We start from the raw sequence: 19,893 nt of genomic DNA on the forward strand, positions 1-19,893 counted from the left end.
CAATGCTGGTTTTAAGAAAAAATCAGAAATCCATGTGTCCCCAATCCCTACTTTCACCACAGAGCCACAACCCTCTAAAACACACTGGTTATCCACAGTGGTTCCCTGTATTTGTAGCTAATGAAGAGAGCTTTGGAAAGAAAATATTTGCTTTAGCAATTCCTCTTTCATCTATTAACCCAGTTTTCATCGCTGCACAGAGCTGGGTTGGAGGGATAAGGGACCAGGAGGGAGGGCAGGGGGCTGGCTGGGGAGGTTAGAGGGAATTGAGACACCTCTGTACCTCTGGATCTAGCCCTGATGATGCTGAGCATATTCAGGATCCAGCAATTTCTGAGCCATCAAACATCCTGTTCCACAGAGGAGAACAACTCCTACTCCTCTTCCCAAGTGTTAAGAGGAAGACCAAGGGGATTATTTAGTGCTCAGCTGTACTTTGATGCCTGGGAAGCTTCTGGAGTACGGGAGGTTTTAGATCTATTGAAGCACCTGGCAGATAACCAGGTGATAAAAGAGCCAGTATGCATTTGTCACACAGAGATCACATCAAACCCCTGAATTCCCCTCTTTGCTGAGGAAACTGGATGTGTGGATGAAGAAGCTGAAATGAGACATATCCTGACTTTAGGAAGGCTTTAAACTTCAGGTGACATTTTGGGAAGGAAACAAGGCTGTTTGGGCTGGACACAGACCCACTGTGCTGCACGGCTTGCTGGAAAATTCTCTCCCAAAGGCACGGCCAAGCTCCAGCCTTGGCAGGGCTCTGAGGGGCTTCCCTCCACACCAGCCTCCTGTTTGGTTCCCTATGTTCAATCTCCCTGGATCAAGGATGTTGTTTTAAAAAGAGCAACCAGTCAGCTCTCCAAATCCAGTCCCTGTGCAGCAGGAAGGACTTGCCTGGACACCACCAACTCTCAGTGCTGGGTGAGGAGGCACCTGGGCAGTCCAGGGCTGCACAGGTTCTAATGTGACAGAAAACAGCACAAGGGCGTTTGGTACAGAAATGATCCACTCAGACCCAAATTTAGGGCAAGGCATAGGAGTAAACACGCACTGATGAAATTTTCAGGTTATGCTTTGAAGTCTCAAGGATAGGAGGAAGGGAGGAGTCATCTCCAATGGTTAGGGGCTTCAGTGTTATTGGGTTTAAGAACGAAAACATGTGGGGGGGAACATGTGGGGGGAAAAAGGGTGACTTTTAACCAGTTTTATCTCCACAGGTTTGAACAAGTCTCCCATCACGACCTGCCTTGGTTCCCCATTTTAGCTTTGAAACTTCATACAGCTCTGGATTCTCACAGGGCAAACTGAACTTTACACTAAATAATACTTTTTAGCAACTTTTCCTTCCATAAACTCGGAAAGGTGCTTTTATGGAGTGGGGCCTGGCTGGAACCCATACCAGCATTCTGAGCAGACCAGTGCCCCAATTCCTGCTGGTTTTGGGGATAAGACAGGGCTGGGACAATCACAGTGATGGAATAAGGAGGATTTATCAGGGTTGCTGCTCTCAGGTGAAGTTTGGGAAGTTCTTTCCACACCAGCCCCTCACACCCAAATGCATCCTCAGCACCCCCTGGGGATTTTTGTACTTCAAAAGCCTCCACTAGATCCTGCCTTAGCCCAGGCACAGACTGGAGACTGCGAGGAGCCCTGGGTGTGGGTTCTTGGGGAGGAGCCTGTTTTGGGGTGTCACTGTGGGTAAGGAGCTGGGCACAGCGGGATGGGACCTGGAAGTGGACGGGCAATACTGGGGAAGGCTCTAAATAGGACAAACACAGCAGGGCTCTTAGTACCTGAGGACCCCAAGGTACAGATCCAGCACTTCCATGTACCCCCAGTGAGCCAGGCTAGCCCAGGGCTCCATTTCCAATTGAGAAAGCAGGTCCCTGTGAGTGCAGAGCTGTCACTTTGATGGAGCGATCCGTAACTTCCCTGGCTAATTGTCAAAGCACAGCACTCAATCCAGGGCACTCTTCCCTCGGGAAAGTGGCTTCTCCTACCTGAACTGGCAGGAGAGCAGCCCCAGGAATTGGGAACATTGCATCATTCCCATGGCAACAGCCTGGGAGGCTGCGAATGGAGAATTATGACTTTGTTCCCCATTCTGGCACGAGGAGAAGCTGGGCTTTACAGGATTAGGCAGATCCCAGCTCAAACATCCAGGGTACCACTGGAGGGAATAATGAATAGTAATAGCAGAATAAATGGGGTTTGATCCAAGGCTCTGTCCAAACAGTATGAACAACCCGCTTTGTTTAAGTTTGGTCGGTTTCCAGGCCGAGTGTGAACCCGCTGGGGGTTTCTGAGCTGGGACACGAGCAAGGCTGTGCCACCATTCACTTCATGGACGCTTCTGAGGAATAAACTGGTCATTAAATGTGAGGCCAAGAATGATCACTATCATCCAGGGTCTCCTGAATTAAAGTTCCCTTTACTCCCTGCTCCTTTGTATCTCAAAAGAGCAGAAATCTTCACACTGCAGGAATACTTTGGTGGACTATAAGTCGTCATGTGAAGAACTAATGAGGATATTTGGGTTAATGACTATTTTTGCAAGGGCTGCAGCAGCCAGGACCTTGGGATAAGCCTGTGGCTGAGCCCAGAGCTGTGGCCACCTGCAGCCATGGGCCCACATCCTCCTCTGCAGCAGCTCCCCCATTGTCCAGCATCCTTGTCACCCCTCACTCCATCCCATGGGAAGATCCTGCCGTTGGACACATGGACAGGACCTCAACATCAATGGCTGTGGTAGCTCTGCCTGTTTTCCAGCTTTTTGAGCACGGCTGTTCCTCCCCTGCTACGGTGTCTCTGCACCATAGGGTTTTCTCTGCTCTCCCCACAGTGCCAGCACTTGCTCGACAACTGACAGCCCTGTGCAGCCCTGTCCCTCAAAACCCATCCTGTGTTTCAAAGTCTGGAGGAAATGGTGCACTGACCCTTTCTTTTTTCCTTTCCTTTTTCTCTCTCACTGCTATCAAACAAGAGTGAGGAAAGGTGTAGGAAAGGAAATTAAGGAGGTGCTGCCCACCCAGGGCACAGCATTTCCCCCAGCCAATTGCACATCCTCCAAATCCACCCCCAATCCAGATGACTCTCCACAGAAGCTCCAAATCCCTGAGTGCTGCCAGATTTACTTCCCATAGGAGACCCCATCACTGGGCAAACCTTCCTTTGCTCCCGTCTCTCCCTTTCTGAGTATTTGTTATTTTAAGCCAACCCCTCAGGGATTCAATTTCTGTGCAGAATGTGGGGATTTAGCCACACAGCCCATGTTAATGCTAATAGGATTATCATAGAATCATGGAATCGTTTAGTTTGGAAAAGACCTTTAAGACCATCGAGTCCAACCGTTCCCCCGGCACTTGCAAGGCCACCACTAAACCATGTCCCTAAGAGGGAGATTTGTACAGGGGAGCTCCAAACCTTCCCAGTGAGTGCCTGATGTATGGCCAACAAGGAATGGAGATGCAACAGCTTCACACTGCAAGTGTTGAGCCCAAATTCTACCCTGACCCCTGGGATGAGGCAGAGGATTAACAGATATATATATGTGTGTGTGTGTGTGTGTGTGCATTTTACTCCAACACTGAGATGTTGTTATTGTCTTAATGAAGATTTTGGAGCTTTTCCTGATGTCCCATAAAAAGCCCATGTTGATATCAGTTCCTCCTTGTGCTGATCTTGCTTCCAGCTGCTGAAAGTAAGGAATGAAAAACAATGCTTAGGGCTGAAAACATCTCTGAATGGGACTCTGGGTGGGCCTCAGGGTGCTGGACATCTTTGGGAGCCTGGGGACAAGGAAACAGTAAAGCATCCAGGAGTGATATTTCCTTTTCACATAGGAAATTAGGAATGTCCTTGTGTCCCTGTGCTGGCAGGAGTGTGAAGGAACAGACACATCTCCCCCACTGAGGAATGTCCACATGTCCGTGTGCTGGCACGAGCTCCCACCCACCTGAGGGACACAAAAGAGAGATGAAGATTTCCTGCTGATCCAGCTGTTTCTCTGGAAATGCAGATTGGCTGAGTGGTGCCTTTGGGATTTCTTATTAGGTTTTTCCTGTATTAATGCTGTGCAAGGAGTTGTACAAGCAGCCATGGGTTTGTTCCCACTAATTTTTCCAAGCAGACCGCAGCTGAAGTGTTTGCCCCAGCCCAACAACCCGCAGAGGGGCGAAGGACCGGTGCTGGTTCTGCCGCAGCCCATCCCACGGCACAGATGGTCCCATAATTGCTACTTGCTTCCCATCCTGACTTTCTGGGACATGTGTTTTGCATTGTGATCCCCTCAGCCTCCCTGGTTTTGTGAATCACACTTCATAAAAGAATGGCTACTTTGGGAACTCAAGGCAGGACATTTATTCTTCCTGTGCATGCGAGTTTGTCACTCCCTGCCATGGCCCAGCTCATAAAGCAGTCTTTGCTTTTAATCCTGATTTTGCAATGTGCTCAAGTACACACATTCACCTCTATCCACTGTAACGCTCAGGGATGTTCTTAACTGTTAGTCCTGTGATTTTCTGCTTTAATTCAATCCAGTCTCATTTCCTGACTGTGCTGGTCCCCACTGAGCTATTCTCATTGTCCCTCTGTTGTTGCCCTCCATCAATAAATTATATATATTATATCTATTATATATTCCTTACTAAAGCACTTTAAATTGTTAAGATGAGAGGTGAAACAAGAAATAGAAAACAGCAATCCCCTTTCATTTGCTGAACTTCCTTGCCACTGCTGCTTCATAGGCAATATTGGATACAAACAGCATGAAATTTTGAAAACTAAAATAAATTAAAATAAATTATAAATTAAACCTTTGTAGCAGCAATGGCACAAAAAGCTGCAGATGATTCCCTGAGACACCAATACAGTAATTTGGATTTTTCCAGGTAGGTAATGAGATCCTGTGTGACAGCTCTGTGTTGGCAGAGCCCTCTCCTCCAGCCTGAATCCCTTCTAGCTTCTTCCGGTGGAAAAAGGGGAATATTTCACCCAGCTAAAAATGAGCAAATGCTGATGTTTAAACAGAAATCTCAGAGGAAGCTGCCTCTGTAACCACAGCTGGTTTGCTGCAGACCTGAACACTCACTCACAGCCAATTTGCTTTTTTGGTGTAATAGAATTCCAACTCAGTCCATGGAGCTCCACGAGGGATTCATTTGGCCTTTTGCTGTTACTGGGTTAACCCTGGAAGGGGGAAGGAAAGGAGGGGACCACCAGAACCCATCTCTTTGCCAGCAAGCCAGTGCAGCACCAGCACCTTTTCTGTGGGGACATCAGGAGGGATGGGATCACACAGCTGGATTTGGGGATGTTTCTTGGTGGGGGATATGCCTGGAAAGGGCAGGATCCCTATGGGATGCAGCTGAGATGTGCTGAATTAAAGACTTTTTAACCCAGCCCTGTCACTGCAGCCAGAAGGGGCCACATAAAGACCCAAGGATGGGTTTATCCCCATCTGTGGCCACCAGGCTGTTTGGGAAGGTGGGGCTGGCCATCCTCCCCCTTGCAGATGTGCCGGACTCTTCCCTGCAGCCAAGTCCTTCCCTGAGGCCCAGCCAAGGAACTAGTTGGTGCAGGATCCTCCACACTGCTGCTCTTAGTATGAGAGCTTACTCAGATTAAGGTTGTTGCTTAAGCTTCCATGCCTATTTGCAAGCTGCCAGGGGAATGGAAGCTCTCCATCAGTTTGTGGCTGTGCAGGAAGCTCAGGTGTTCCCAGGGATGCACTGCCTCCCCACTTGGATTAAAAAGAGGTGCTGCCAGCCTCCTGCCATCACGGACACCAGAACTCCGTGTTCCCTTTCTCTGTCCTTGCAGCCATGCTGGGGCATTTTTCCTCTTGGATTTCCTATGACTTTTTAAAACTCACCATGGTTGTTCCTGAAAGTCAGAGAGCTCTGAGTGTGCAGTGCAAACACCTTTCTCCCAGCCTGTCCCACAGTGAGGTGCTGGGGTTCTTTCCCATTCTCCTGTGGCACAACTAAAGGTTTTACTCCTGAAACTTAAAATCAGATAATGCAAAGATCCTTTTCCCTCTTTTCCCTGTGTTAATGGTAAAATCCTCTTTTTCCTTCTTTCCCTTTAGCACTGGCTCAGCTGTGTGTTCCTGTCCCACCCCAGTACCTGGAGGTAAGGGGTGCAATTGTCCCAAAGGAGGGGCAATCTCTTAATCCCTGCTGGTTCCTGGCCCAGCTCTCCCACAGCCATGGGGCTTTACAACCCCTTTTACCAACAGGTACTACCTCAGCAAGGCGCTGCCACAGCCCAAATTGTGAGTTGGGGACAAAGATTCTTGTTGTACTGCTGTTCAGGAAGTCTGTAGCCCTGGATGTTATCCCTTTCCCAAAAAACAGGCAAGAATTTGGGGTGGGAAGATCTCGTGTCAGGGCTTTGGTGGCTTGTTCTTCCCAGTTAATAAGGGGAGAAAAAGCTCAAATGCTGCGTCTCGGCTGTGTTGCCACCTGACAGAGGCTGGAGCCCGGCAGACACACAGACATTGTTCTGGAATCAGCAATTAGCTTCCCATTTTTCCCCCTCATCCCTCTGAGAAAGGGACGAGGAAAGGCCCCACTTGAGAATAAATTAGTATCTCAAAAGAGAGGGAGCTCTGCAGATGGCTCCGTTGTGCTTCACACTCTTGTGCAGCTCTGGAGCACACAGTTCCCCATCCTCAACCTGTTCGATGTCCAGATGTTCTCCTGTTCCAGACACCTGGAAGAGGGAAGGTGGCCTCACCTCCACTTTCCCCAAAAAGCAGCTGTTAAATGATATTTGTCATCAAACTTCAGCATGAATTTTGCCCAAGTGTTTCCCTCTGGAGCACTGTGACACTGTGGGTTTGCTGCTTGAGTTGCAGGGGGGTTTCAACACTTTGGAATTCCCAGATTCTTCACTTTTTTGCTCAAATATGATTCTGTTTAGCTATGGGAGTCTGAGATGGCAGATTTTGGAAGTCACTTGAACATATTTAACAGCTGGAGTTAAGTGTGCTCTGTGTGACACCAAAATTGAACTCTGATCTCAGAGTGCTGTGATTTCCCTCCTGTCTCTGTGGCTCACAGCAGAGGGAAAAACTCCAGTAAAATGTCATTTTTAGGGAACAATTTGGCAGCACTATGAGCTGCCTTTGCTTTTCAGGTGGGGAGCAGCTCTGGTCTGAGGAGACAGAACCTTTGTGCTTGTGGAGTGGCTCTTGGTGATGTCCAGCTGCATTAAATAGAGCCTGGAAAAGTCTCATCCAAAGGTTGCATTTCCAAAGGGCAGCAGCAAAATGGGGTTATCACAGAATATTCTGAAGTTGAAAGGATGCACAAGGATCATCCAAGTCCAACTCATAAACAATATCAGAGAGTTTTTAAGGAGAGTTGCCCTACTGCACCTTGAGGGCTTCCAGGGGTGTAGCTGTTATTTATTTTCCCCTGCTCCATCACCAACAACTGGTATGTGTTTCAGGAACCAGTGTCTCCAAATAGCTGAATTTCCTCTCAAGCTTCTCCTGTGTAACATCTGGATCCTGCAATAATCATTCCAGTGCTTGATCCTGCTGTTGTTTGCAAGATCCCTGTGGACTGGCAGAACAAGGCAGGAAGTATTTCAGGCTCTTAGGTCTCCAGCAGTTTAGCTGAATTTCAAGCAGACCATCAGGGTCTCACCCTCATTGTATGTGTATTTGTCTCCTGGAGCCCCATGGGTTGCTTGTTCCATGTGCCAGTTCCTTCCCAGCTGTTTCCCAAATTTAAAAGAAATAGGACAAATTTGGCACTGGAACAGGCTCCTCAGGGAAGCAGTCACAGCTCCAAGCCCGAGAGAGCTCAAGGAGTGTTTGGAGAATGCTCTCAGGCACGTGGTGGGATTTTGGGGCTGTCCTGTGCAGGGCTAGGAGTGGGGCTCAATTCCTGTGCATCCATGAATCAGGAGATTCCATGATTCTATGGCAAAACCCCATTCTGCAACTGATGGAGAGGCTTCAGGGATGGGGACTGTGGTAGTGCTAAAGATACTGATCAAATAACTTCCGTGGCTTGTTGGGTCTGCTTTAGGGCTTTAAACTCATTTTTCCAGGAAAACATGGAGTTTTCCAGATGTTCTCATTGCTGCCATGTTTCACCTGTTGGTAAGACCATAGAAACCATGGACACCTGAGTGTCCTCTGTGGGGAAGCTCTGGGACACCTGAGAACTCCCCGTTGGCCTTTTTCCTCCTGAAATGCGACGGGATATTCCCCTGGTGCTGACTCACAAGGCTGCTCAGGGCCAGCTACCACACAGGGGTGTCCGCGCCCTCTCCAGTGCCCATCTCGGGGTGGGAATGAGGGGCGCTCAAACCCGCTCCGCCTTTTGCCTCTCCTCTCCGGCAGCTCTCAGCGGAGCTCCCGCCGGACCCCTGGGACATACAACTTTCCCAGAGTTAGGATGCAGGACTCGGTTTGAGTGTGACCGCCCCCGGGATGCGCCGGGCACACCCGCGAGCTGTGAGGGCGCCTCGGGCGCCTCTGAGGGACCCACGGGGGGGGGGCCGTGACTGGCGCGCGAGGCCGCCTCACGCCCCCGTCCTGTGAGGGAATCGCGGCCATCGGGGGCTACGCCAGAGCTCCGGCCGGGCGGTCATCCCGGTTTTCCCGGTTATCCCGTGCCACGGGCGAGGGGCGGCAGAGTGGGGGGCTCCGTGAGGGGAGTGGGGGGGCGCCCACATTCAAAGGGAATCCCGCAGCCGAGGAGGCGGCGGCGCTGACGCAGCAGCAGCGCGGAGCTCGGGACTCGCGGCGCTCCCGCCGCTGGATTTCTCCCCCCCGGGGCCTGCGGCAGCCTCCCGGTGAGTCCACACGCGTTCCCCGCGGCGCCGGCTCGTCCCTCCGCCCCCGGGAACTCCGCCGGGCCGGGAGCAGGTGCCGCCGCCCCGGGGTTTGGGGGGCGGGGGGTACGCGGGGCCACCGGGAACTTCCCGCGGCGGCGGGGAAGCGCCGGGAGGGCACGGCGGGCTCGGTGGCGGGTGGGCCGGGCCGGGCCGCCGTTACCCCGCGCGGTCCCACCGGTGCGAGGCCGGATCGGCCCCGCCGAACCCCCCCGGGCTCCTCCGCCCCTGCCGCTCGGGCAGCACAAAGGCGGCGGGGCCGGGCCGGGGGGACCGGGGGAGTTGCGGGGCTCGCGGCCCCGGGGGGCTCCTTGCCCCGGGGGCTGCTCGCCTCGGCATCGCCGGATCGGAGGCGATTCCCAGGGAAAGCCGTCGCTGTCCTCGGCCCCTCCGGATGTCGGAGCTGAACCGGCGCTGCCCGGCCGGGAGTTGGCACAGGACGGGCTGGCGGGGGTTGGTGTTTTGGGGCTCCCCACGCCCGAACGGGGCCATGAGCCCCTCCCTGAGGGCTGAGCGGTTGAGTCCGTCGAGTTCCCGGTGGTTTGCAGGATGTGATGCCGGGCGGGCTGTGAGCCCCGTGTCCCTGTCAAGCAGGTACCATCGAGCCTCTTTGGGGGACAGCAGAGCAGTTTTCATTTCCATCGTGATTTTTACCACTTGCCGTGCGCTCCCCGTGGCTCTGGACATCTCTCCTTTCCTGCCCGCTGCTCCGGTGGCCGTCGGCTTGTTTCCTCTTCTCCTTTTGTGTAGCGGTGGCTCCTAATGGAGGCAGCTCCGCTGGCTCCCTCTTTTCCAGCTGCTTCTATAAGGCGCAGGAGCCAGCACATGTGACTGGGCAGATCTCGGGAAGACTAGCAAGTGCTCCCCGGGCTCCTGCTCGACAGGCAGCCCCAACACGGGGATACCCACACCCCGATGTCCCTTTCCCTGCCCCGGCACAGGGAGACACAGGAACCCCCTCTCTTTCACAAGAGCAGCCATGAAAACTTAAAAAATACGAGCATTTGGGATCTATTCGGTTTGCCTCTCCCCCTCCCCTCTCCCCTTCCACAAAATGCTTATCTGAAAGAGGTTCTGGTTGTGTTTTGTTTTAAAGAATCCAGCTGCCCCTCGTGCTCGCTCTCCATCTGAAGTCATCATTGTCAGGAGCAGGCGAACCTCAAAGCGAGAGGCTTTGCCGGGCTTTTGCTTGCCTGGTTAATTGATCTGTCCATCAGTTTGCCACAATTAGCGAGTGCTTGCTCCACGCTGAGGGGCTCTGTGGTGTTCTGGGGGGCTCGGTGTTTTATTTTAAGGCTTCTGGTTCTCGTGGTTGTGAGAAAGAGTGACACGAGCTGCGTGATAGACTGATGCTTTTGAAATCTTAATGTGATTTAAATACCAGCACGCTGCTGATCGCTTTAACAGAAATATCCTGCTCACATATTCATCCCGGGCCATCCTTCACGTTTGTCATGTCCTGGCTACCTGAATCGTTCCGAGCTTCAGCTGGAACTGTCTAAATGTTTGCTGGTGATAGGAAATCGTGCATTAGTGTGATTTACCAGGATGTTTTGGATTTAAACATTGATTTCTGTTTGTTTTCCTCATGAATGCAGTGTAGCATTTCCAACTGCTTTCCAGCTGGAGCAGAGCAGAGAAGTGTAGTGCTACTGATAGGTGTAAAATCGGCTGGAAAACGCCAAGCCTGCAGGGAAAAATAATTCCCTGAACTTTGTGCGAGTGGATCCTTTCTGAATGCTTTGTTTGCTGGGGGTTGATGGTGACAGTTGCAAAGAGCAGTAAGATGCAACTTGGAAGTGTGGGGTTTGGGGGGAAAACAGTCACACCCTTGTGTCTTGAGGCAGAAATGTTATTTTGGAGGCCACTGACGTGTTCTCATCCAACTGAATCATTCAGTTAAATGTCGGTACTCTGTCCTTCTTGCCAGTTTGTCTGTATCACCTTTCTGTTTCCACTCTGGAAGCCTTAGTGTTTATTTGGCTTTTTAACCAGTATCATGGGACAGTTAGGGATGGAAGGGCCCCTGGAGACCATCCCCACCTAGAGCAGGTGACACAGAAATGTGTCCGGGTGGGTTTGGGATGTCTCCAGAGAGGAAGGCAGCCTGCTCCTGTGCTCTGCCGCACTCAGTGGAAAGTTCTTCCTCCTGTTGAGGTGGAACTTGTTGTGTTTTAGGTGATGCAGGTTAATTTTGTTTGCCGTGGTGGTGTTAATCACTGTTGTGTGACTCGGAGGCCCTGTGGGACACGTGTGCTCGTCCAGTCTGTGGAGATCCGATTTAGGGAGTGCCTGGCTGTGATTTGGGGGGAAATCCACCCTTCAGCAAAAGCTTTTCTAATGCTGCTGCAGCACTAAAAATAAGCCCTTAGCAGCAAATCTGTCCAAAGTAAACAATTGAAAAATAATTAGGAGCGGTAGGCAAAGGCATGCTCGCTGCTTGGCATCATGTTCAGATCACAAGCAAATGAATGAATGATGAGATCTGGATCTGCAAAAACAGGAAGGTGTGCTCAGATGTGCAATATCACATTCAAAGGGAGCTGTGTGGGGCTTTTTTTGCCCATGTCCCAGTTATTTGTCTCCACTTGGACATCAGGAGGGATTTCTTCCTGTAAAGGGTTGTCAGGCACTGGAAGGGGCTGACAGCAGGGAGGTGGTGGAATGCCCATCCCTGCAGGTGTTCAAGGAAGAACTGGATGTGGCACTCGGTGCTCTGGGCTGGGTGACAAGGTGGTGGTTGGTCACAGGTTGGACTTGATGATCTCGGAGTTCTTTTCCAAGTTCATTGATTCTGGGATCTCAGTTAACCATGGGGATACAACTCATGGAAGCAGCAGCAGAACAGCCTTGGTGTCACACCAACCAGCCAAATGAAGTCATAACTCTTATGTTGATGATAATAATAAATGAAGCAGTGTTCAGATGACTGGGAAATACAGGGGGAAAAAAAACAACCAAAAATAAGCGGCCCAAAGAAGTAATGAATCTGAAAATAGCTTCAAACACAAGCTGTGAGCTGGCAGGGGCTGGGGTGGCTGGGCTGTGACAGAGAGGGATGTGCTTGGATCCCGGGGGATTTCCCCATCCGAGGGCTCTGACCGTCTGGTTTGCTCTCCTGCTTGAACTCACGATGTGAGTGATGATTTATGTGCCTGTTTCCAGCAGCTCATAGGTGAGCTGGTTATATTCCCAGCTGCAGATTTGGGCTGTCTTGAGCTATTCTCCAAGTGTGAAGTCTGGAAGACGTCACAGTTTTGGATGCAGACAGTGTTTAAAGGGAAGAACAGGGGATGTTTTGTGGAGGATGCTCAGAAGGAATTGTTCCTTGTGCTTCAGCATGAGGACTGGAGGCTTTTGGTCCTTCAGCTCTGATCACAGCTGTCCAGCATGGCAGCTCCTCTTTTATTGAGACCAAAGTCATGGATTTAATGACAGAAAATATTGAAATTTGTGGCCAGATTGTTGTTCTCAGTGAATGAGTTACTTTTAAGACCACCACAATTTAAGTCTCTATGCTTTCACACTTGCACTGGCACCTGATATCCTTGAAATGGGGAAAACACACTTAAATTTGATACTACTGGTTTTATTTCTTAAAACACAGAAAGAAACAAGATTGTATGGGACAATGCCATTACTTTGTCCAGTTATTGCTCAGATTTGCTATTTTAGCACAGAGCTTTATTATAAATAAAGTAGAACAGAGTCACAGTAATATTTCATGTGAATAAAAAAAAAAAAAAACCCTTCCATTAGAAGAAAAAGACACTGGAAAACTTTATCATGCAATAAAGTGAAACGAGGGACTGAAGTTACTAAAAAGAGAAACCAAGGGTATCACTAAGAAAAATGAATATAAATCTGGTTTAAAATCAACTCATTTGGGCCCTGTCAATATTTGTGCCATTGGCGTTTAATTGATCTGTTCCATGTTATTTTTTTTCTGGTCATGTGGGTGAAACCCCTATAAAATCAGAGTATGGAGAGCTGGCAGCATATAAGAAGTGCATATATAAGTCAGCTGAGGGAACTGAACCTGAACCTCTTTGTGAAATCTCCAGTCTCTCAAAATTACAATTGTATAATTTCCAAAGAATAATTTGATTTAAATCATAGTGGAAGTCCCTCAGTGGGGATGGCAGTGCTGCTCTGCTTCTGAAGAAAAGCAGCTGAAAATGAGGATGGCTGCCCTGGAGGAGCAGTTGTTTTCCCTTCAATCTCCTACTTATTGATATACATTAAATTTCGGGACATCTTCCGTAGAGAGTGGGTGGTTATTAGCTCCACATGGGTCAAAAACAATTCAAGGAACGCTGTTGATTTTGGCCTGATTTGCGAGTGACTCTCCCATTTGGCAGTGCTGGGCTCTTGCTGGTTGATGAGGGGGAAACGCATGGATGTGTCTTTCCTTGAATTAAACCGTGCGGGAATGAGCGATGGAACAACCTGCGAGCCTGGTGGCACCGGGCAGTCCCCCCGGGGGTCTGAGCCGTGCAGCTAAACAAACGCTGTGCAACGGGGAGGGAATGTGTGTCCCTCCCCGGGAGCACGCCGTGCCCAGGGCCCTGCCGCTGCGCTTTCCCCACGTGGCGCGGCCGGGAACGCCGCTTTATCGCCTCTTGTAGCGCCTCTGACTTGGATTAGAGGTGCGTTTTCAGGAGAGGTGTTTGGCCGGACCCTGTCTGAGGGCTGCCTCGGTTTGTCATTCTCCTTCCTTCGCCGTTTAAAATTCCCAGTGCTTTTGGAGACTTGGCAGCACAGGGTTTTGAGGGGTGTTTGCTGTCACACGTGCAGCCAGGCACCGTGACAGGAGTCTGGTGGCATTGGCAGGGTGTCAGCCCATCCCATGGGATGGCGCAGCCGGCGCGGTGATGCTGGGAGCGGGGAGGATTTGGGATCCGTGTGTCTTGTGGCTCCCTCCTTCCCCTGCCAGAGAAGGGGATGCAGCCCAGGTGGGATTTTTCTCCTGCTGTGTTCCCTGGGCACTGCCCTGTTGTGGACAGAAAAGGCACGTGGGGAGCGGGTGGGATTTGTGTTAGATGATGCTTGGGCTCCGAGCTGCCGGGTGCTGCATTCCTCGTGTCCCAGTTCTCCTAAACAAAGGTATGACTAAAGAAGATGATTTTTAGGTTTCCCCGCTTTGTAAGGCACATCACAGGAGCGCTCACTGGCACCCATTGTTCTTCCAGCAGTTTTTGAAGGGCTTTCTCACGCTCGGCTTTGAAACTCTACAGCTCAGCAGCCTTGATTTTTATTTTTTTTTTTTTAATGAAAGATCTTGGCTTTTAGAGGCTGCCTGTATCTCAGTATTTCAAATTATTTACGTGGCTCTTAGAAATAAAAAGCAGGCGTTTTCCTCGCATTGATTGGAATAAAACTGCTTTGCTGGCAGCTGATTTTTCGGTGTCTGAATTATCATCCTTGAAATAAAATCTCAGTGCTGGGGAAGCATCGAGATCCCAGGCATTGCTTCCTCCTTACACCGTGCCTGGCCTTCTATTGTTCCTGCCTGTGGCCTGTGGGAAGCACGGAAAATCGGGAGCTTCAGCCAGCCTTCCCGCAGCACAGCATTATCCCGTGCTCGTCTTCATTGTGTCTCCGTGTGTCCGCGGAATACCTGGAACAGGCTTAAATCGACAGCGGAGGAGAGCAATGGGCAGCTCCGGGCTGCGAGGGAGGGATGAGCTGACTTTGGGAGGCAGGAGGGGGCAGGCGCCGCGGGGAGCGGGGCCGGGCGGCCGCCGGCGGATGCGGCTGGAGCGGGAGCACCCTCGCGCTCCCGGTTCCGCATCCTCGCCGGGCGAGTTGGGTGAACTAACGAGCATCCTAACGGGAAACGGAGCGGGGCCGCATCCCTGAAATCCCCTCGGAGCGCTCGCTCTGCTAGGGCGCTTGGCAGGTTGAGCGTGTTCTCGCTGGCTCAGGGTTGGGAATTGTGTAAAAAAAAGAGCAGGATTTGAGGCGGGGTGGAGAGGAGCATCGAGGTCTCTGCTGAGGGAGGATGGAGAGGCACCACGGGGAATGCAGGCAGTGAGGATTAAGCTGCAATAATCACATATTGATAAATATGAATGGTTTGGAAGGAGAGAAAGCAGAAGTGCAGGCTTGTGGAGGGAAGTAGTGGGCTGCAGGAGGTTTATTTTTAATGAATAAAAACTCGTAAGAAACAGATGCAAGAGGCATGTTTGGGTTTGTTCCTTTGTTCAGCTCAGCCAAAGTCAGTGGAAGGATTCAAGGTTGGAGATGGCTGAGTAAGGAGACAGAGCAGCTCTCTCCAAGGTGAGCAGGATAGTAAAGGAAAAGGATTTGGCAGCTGTAATCACGTGTAGACAGAGAAAAAAGAGATTTTATTAAAATCCTGGCTAAATGCCAGGTGTCAGAATAGGTATGGAAATGCTGACTTGGACAGGTAAATCCCAACCCGGGAATTCCTTAGGTTTCAGCAAATGGCACAAGCAGCAGAAGCAAACCAGGCATTTCGGGGATTTATTCCTTAAAAATTACATGGTAACCCTGACTCTGTGACATGTCCCTAATTCCTGGCAGTGGTGATTACCTGGAGATGGCCCCTGCAATAACCAAGCATGTGGTGGGCAGAGCTCCTGGTGAGGAGGAATATGCAATGCCCGCTGGCTGCCCTGCTGTTCCTTCCCTAGAACTCTGTCATCTTGTCCTTCCTAGATGCTGGATTTCATTAGGGATCTCTAGGGATGTAGTTATGTGGAGATTTCTACTGTCCTCCTTGTGTTTTGGTTGGAAAGAGGTGAATCCTTTCCAATCCTGTTAGGGTGGACATTGTGGTTGGGAAGGAATGTTTAGGCAACCTTCAAAAAAAAAAAAAAAAAAGCTATTTTAATTTCTTCACAGTCCTGTTGATGCTCATATAGTGGAACAGGACCCAGAGAATAATTCCCACTTGAGAATAAATTGCCAGCTTTGCTGAAAGTGCAGTCCTGCCACCTCTGGGGCTGTAAAGGAGTGATACAAACCCTGTCCCTCTCGGTGTCTGTGGGTCAGGATCAGTTACCAGGAATAACTTCAGCCTAGGGATGAAGTTTTGGATGCAAGTGGCTTAATTACAGTGTGGATGGAGCATCGCTGTCTGTGCTCAGCCTACATGTGATCTGCAGCAGTTCTCCTGCCTGAAACCACTAATGAGCTTAAGAACTCCCCTGTTTTCCCAGAGCTTAACAAAAATTAAATCCTTCCCTCCCAACAAAACTGGTCGCGTGCTCAGCCCGCTGCTTTCATCAGGAACAATGGGTGAGCGCTGACCTTCCTGAGATGCCACCTCAGAGCTCGTTACTGAATAATTAGGTGATCCTTTCCCTTCCCACAAAGCTTGGGGGCTGTTTTTTGTATTGATAACGGTGACATATCCCAAGGCTCGGCCTTGAATTTCAGGCGCTGGGCTGTTCCAAACTCCATCTGTCCACTAAGTGAATGTCAATCCAATTTAAGCTTGCATATGTTTCCAAGGAAACCATGGGAGGCAGTGGGGAGAAATGGATCATGGAAGGGCAGGGAGGCTAGCGCAGCGGCAGCGCTTTGACTTTTCGCTATTTAAATATAATTAAACCTCAGTTCACTGTAATAACCCTATATAGAGCAGGAGGCCTTGAGGGTCAGATGGTTGATCTTGGAGTAGCCTGTGTTATGTGTAAAGCACAGTGAATTTAAAAATAAGAAAGTGGCTTCAGGTGCTTCCTTGAGGCCTCAGTCCAGCTCACAGAGCTCTGCACTTTCTTATATAGATCCGAGAATCATTTAGGTTGGAAAAGACCTCCAAGATCATCAGGTTCTACCTGTGGCTGATAACTGGCTTGTCAAACAGACCAGAGCACTAGGTGCCAGGTCCAGTCATTCCTGAGACACCTCTAGGAATGGCAACTCCACCACTGTCCTGGGCAGCCACTTCCAATGCTTGAAATCATGGGTTTTGGTAGTGAGGTCTTAATTTCCTTTCTCTCAGGCTGGAGAGCTCATGCAGCCATATAAAAACCTGTCCAGCCCTCAGCTGAACAAAGCAAGCTGTGCCTGGACCCAAAGGAGTCATTATAGGTGTATTTAGACCCCCACAAAGATAGAAATGGAAAGTGTTTAGATAAATTGAGGACCAGTGTCCCTGTCAAATTGAAAGGACCAGGCTGGACAAGTCTTGGAGCAGCCTAGGCCAGTGGAAGGTGTCCCTGCCTATGGGGGTTGAATGGGATGATCACTGGGGTCCCTGCCCTCCTAAATCATTCCAGGATAAACCACCTTAATGCTGCACACTGATGTACTTGTGTTTGGAGGGCAGAACTGTGACAGGCCTTGCCTGGGGAGCAGGAAAGTCTGTGGACATTTGGATATTTGCTCCTGATCCCTCAGATAAGCTGCAGGTGCTGTGGCTCCCCAAGGGCTCATCCTTCACCAGAGGTGTGAGAACTTCCAGGCGCTCCCCAGCTCGAGCAGAGGCAGGGAAGGAAAGCTGTGAGGTGACACTGAGCAGGAGGCCCCTGAGGTAATTTGGGGTCTGTTCATTTTGCAGACCCCGTGTCAGCCAGAGCAGAGACCTGACAGAAGTCGTGGCATCCTCCAGGAAGTGTCACTCAGCTCTGCTGGTGCTCCCACGTGTGTGGCAAAGTTGTGAGCAGGGTGGGAAGTAGCAGAGCTGGAGACTCAAACATAGACTTTGTGCTTGGTTTCTGTTCAGAAGAAATGAGGGTTCCCCCGCCCCATTTCCAGGAATTCATCTTGAACTGAGAGTTTAAATGCTGCAGAATGCCAGGGCTGTAAGTCAGCCTGGCTTTCTGAAGCAAAGTGTGTTTCTACCTGTTAATACAGCTGTTAAATAAAATGTTTATCTTAGTTATTGAAATGAAGAGTGAGGAGCTAGCTTTGGAGCTCTAAAATGGGATATTATCTCTCATTTTACTTTGAAAAATGCTGCTGCCTTAAAATGTTTTACTGTGACAAATAGCTGGAGCTGGAATTCTGGTGTCTGGGGATATCCTGTGTGGATACATCCCTCCTTGTGCACTGTAACTGCAGTCTGAGGCAGAAACTCCTCCACTCTGAGCTCTTTGCAGCTGTTGTCCAGCATCAGATCCTCTTTGGATCAAATCTCCTGAGATTTGGACTGCCAGCAGCAAAACCGGCCGAGGGGAGGTGTGTGCTGGACACGGGCACTGGGAATTGTCCTTGGGCCAAGCTGTGGGATAGCAGGGGGGTTCTGGCTGCTTGGGGGGGCTTTGCAGCACATTCCTCCTTATCAGCTGTTTACCCTTCCACTCTGGGCACAGCCTGGGAAAGCAAAGTTTGCTGCAGCTTGCTCGGATCTTCCAGCAGCTCCTGGAAACTTCCTCCCAGCTCTCCCGACTTTCGGCCGGTAGCTGCGAGCGTCTCCCGCTGCCACTTTGGCTCTGCTTCAGCTGGCAGCTCGTGCAGCTCAGGAATCCCTCTGGGATCGCTGCTCCGGTCGCATTTCCCGTGGTCTGCCTTCACTCGTTGTCTCCTTGTGCCCCACTCCTTGGAGCCTGGTGCTCTGAACCGTGTGTGCATCTTTTACCTTGTGCTCCTGTGCAGGTGACTGGGATGGATGGGGGCTTTTCCTTTCCCCATCCCTCTGATCCACACATTGAACACCTCAATGTGAAGTCCGTGTTCTCAAATCCTATAGCTGATAATGAAGGGGATAATTCTGATTTTTTTTTGTTTGTTTGTTTCTCTACTTGTCAGTGCTAGGAGTTCCTCAGAAGTTTTGCTGTTTCCTTCCCTATAATGAATATTCTCCTCGAGGCTGGAGGAAGCACGTGGGGGGTGGTTTTGCAGTATCAGAGCATCATTTGGCAGAACAGTACTTGTAGTACTGTAGTACTTGTAGTACTTACTGTGTGCTCAGCACACCTGGATATTTTGAAGCCACTGCCTGACTTTAAGGGATCTTCCTGAAAATTAGTTGGAGGCACCTGTGGCATTTCCATAAAACTAGGCTGCATGTTTAAAAGCTTTGTGGTTCCCCAGAGGAAGTTGTAATTAGGCTCCTTTGCCAGAGAGCTGATGGTTTATCCTCTGGAGTTTCCGCTGGCTCCATGGTGACCTGCACTGGTGGGAGAATGGAAGCATTCAGCATCCCCCCAGAATTCAACCAAGAGCCCTTGGGACCAAGGCTGTAACTTAGTCATTGCTCTTAACCATTCCTGATGCTCTTAAGTCTGTTTTCCTCCTGGCTGTGTGAGCTGCAGTGAAATCCAAGTAATATTTCAGAGTGATGGAGTCTGTAAGACCCACCTTATTGAAAGAGTCTGATCCTAGCCCTGTCTTGGAGAGCTGAGTGTGTTTAATTGCTGCCTTTCCGAACGGCCGAGCGGCATCACGCCCGTGTGGGTCGATAAATGCACCTTAATGAGTGCATATAAACCAGATCACTCCCAGCATGGGCTGCAAACCCTGTCCCGTCTGTTTAAAGGTGGTATTTGTTGCCTTGACTGATCAAACCTGGGGCACAAGCAAAGGTGTGTGTTTAAATACACCTCTAACGATGTGGGTAAGGGATGAAAGAGCTGGGGCAGCTCCTAATGGGAGTTAAACGGGCTCTCATGGAAGCAGCGTTCCAGCAAGCTGGGCTTCTCCCTGTCTGAAGTGGCTGAATTGCCTGTGTTTGGCTTGTGGTTCCTGGGTTTTTAACATGTTACAACATCCAGCTTCTGCTTGAGTTTTCTCTCACCAGATTTCTGATCTGTGCCAGCTGCTGGTTCCTAGAAACGTTCCTCTGGCTGAGCTCGGGACCTTTGGCAGTGCTCAGTCCCCTGATTCCTGAGCTTAAATGATCCAACTGGACCCAAAATGATTAAATGATTCCTCTGCTAACACCCTAGGAATTAAAGAACTTGTTCCTTGGAGGTGTCAGCTGTTGCGGCACCATTCAGCTGTGCTACATTTCCTTGGACTGACCTAATACCAGTTGAGTTGTGAAATTTTAAGTGGAACTTCTTCACTTAACTTTGTGGGTTACTGATTTGTAAATACTGTCTCTGGCACTAATGAGGGGGA

At 50.2% G+C, this 19,893-nt stretch overlaps 1 protein-coding gene across 2 annotated transcripts in view; it reads left to right on the forward strand.

Annotated features, from left to right (window-relative positions):
- Positions 1-8,712: 8,712 nt before the first annotated feature.
- BAHD1 (bromo adjacent homology domain containing 1) overlaps positions 8,713-19,893 on the forward strand; it is a 32,441-nt gene continuing 21,260 nt past the window's right edge. For both annotated transcript variants that reach the window (XM_041404100.1, XM_041404102.1), the window contains exon 1: positions 8,713-8,817. The gene's annotated coding sequence lies outside the window, so the exon portion shown is untranslated. The remainder of the gene's footprint in view (positions 8,818-19,893) is intronic.

This window comes from Onychostruthus taczanowskii, unplaced genomic scaffold (genome assembly GCF_017590055.1).
Source record: "Onychostruthus taczanowskii isolate IOZ18803 unplaced genomic scaffold, ASM1759005v1 scaffold208, whole genome shotgun sequence".
NCBI classification, from domain to species: Eukaryota; Metazoa; Chordata; class Aves; order Passeriformes; family Passeridae; genus Onychostruthus; species Onychostruthus taczanowskii.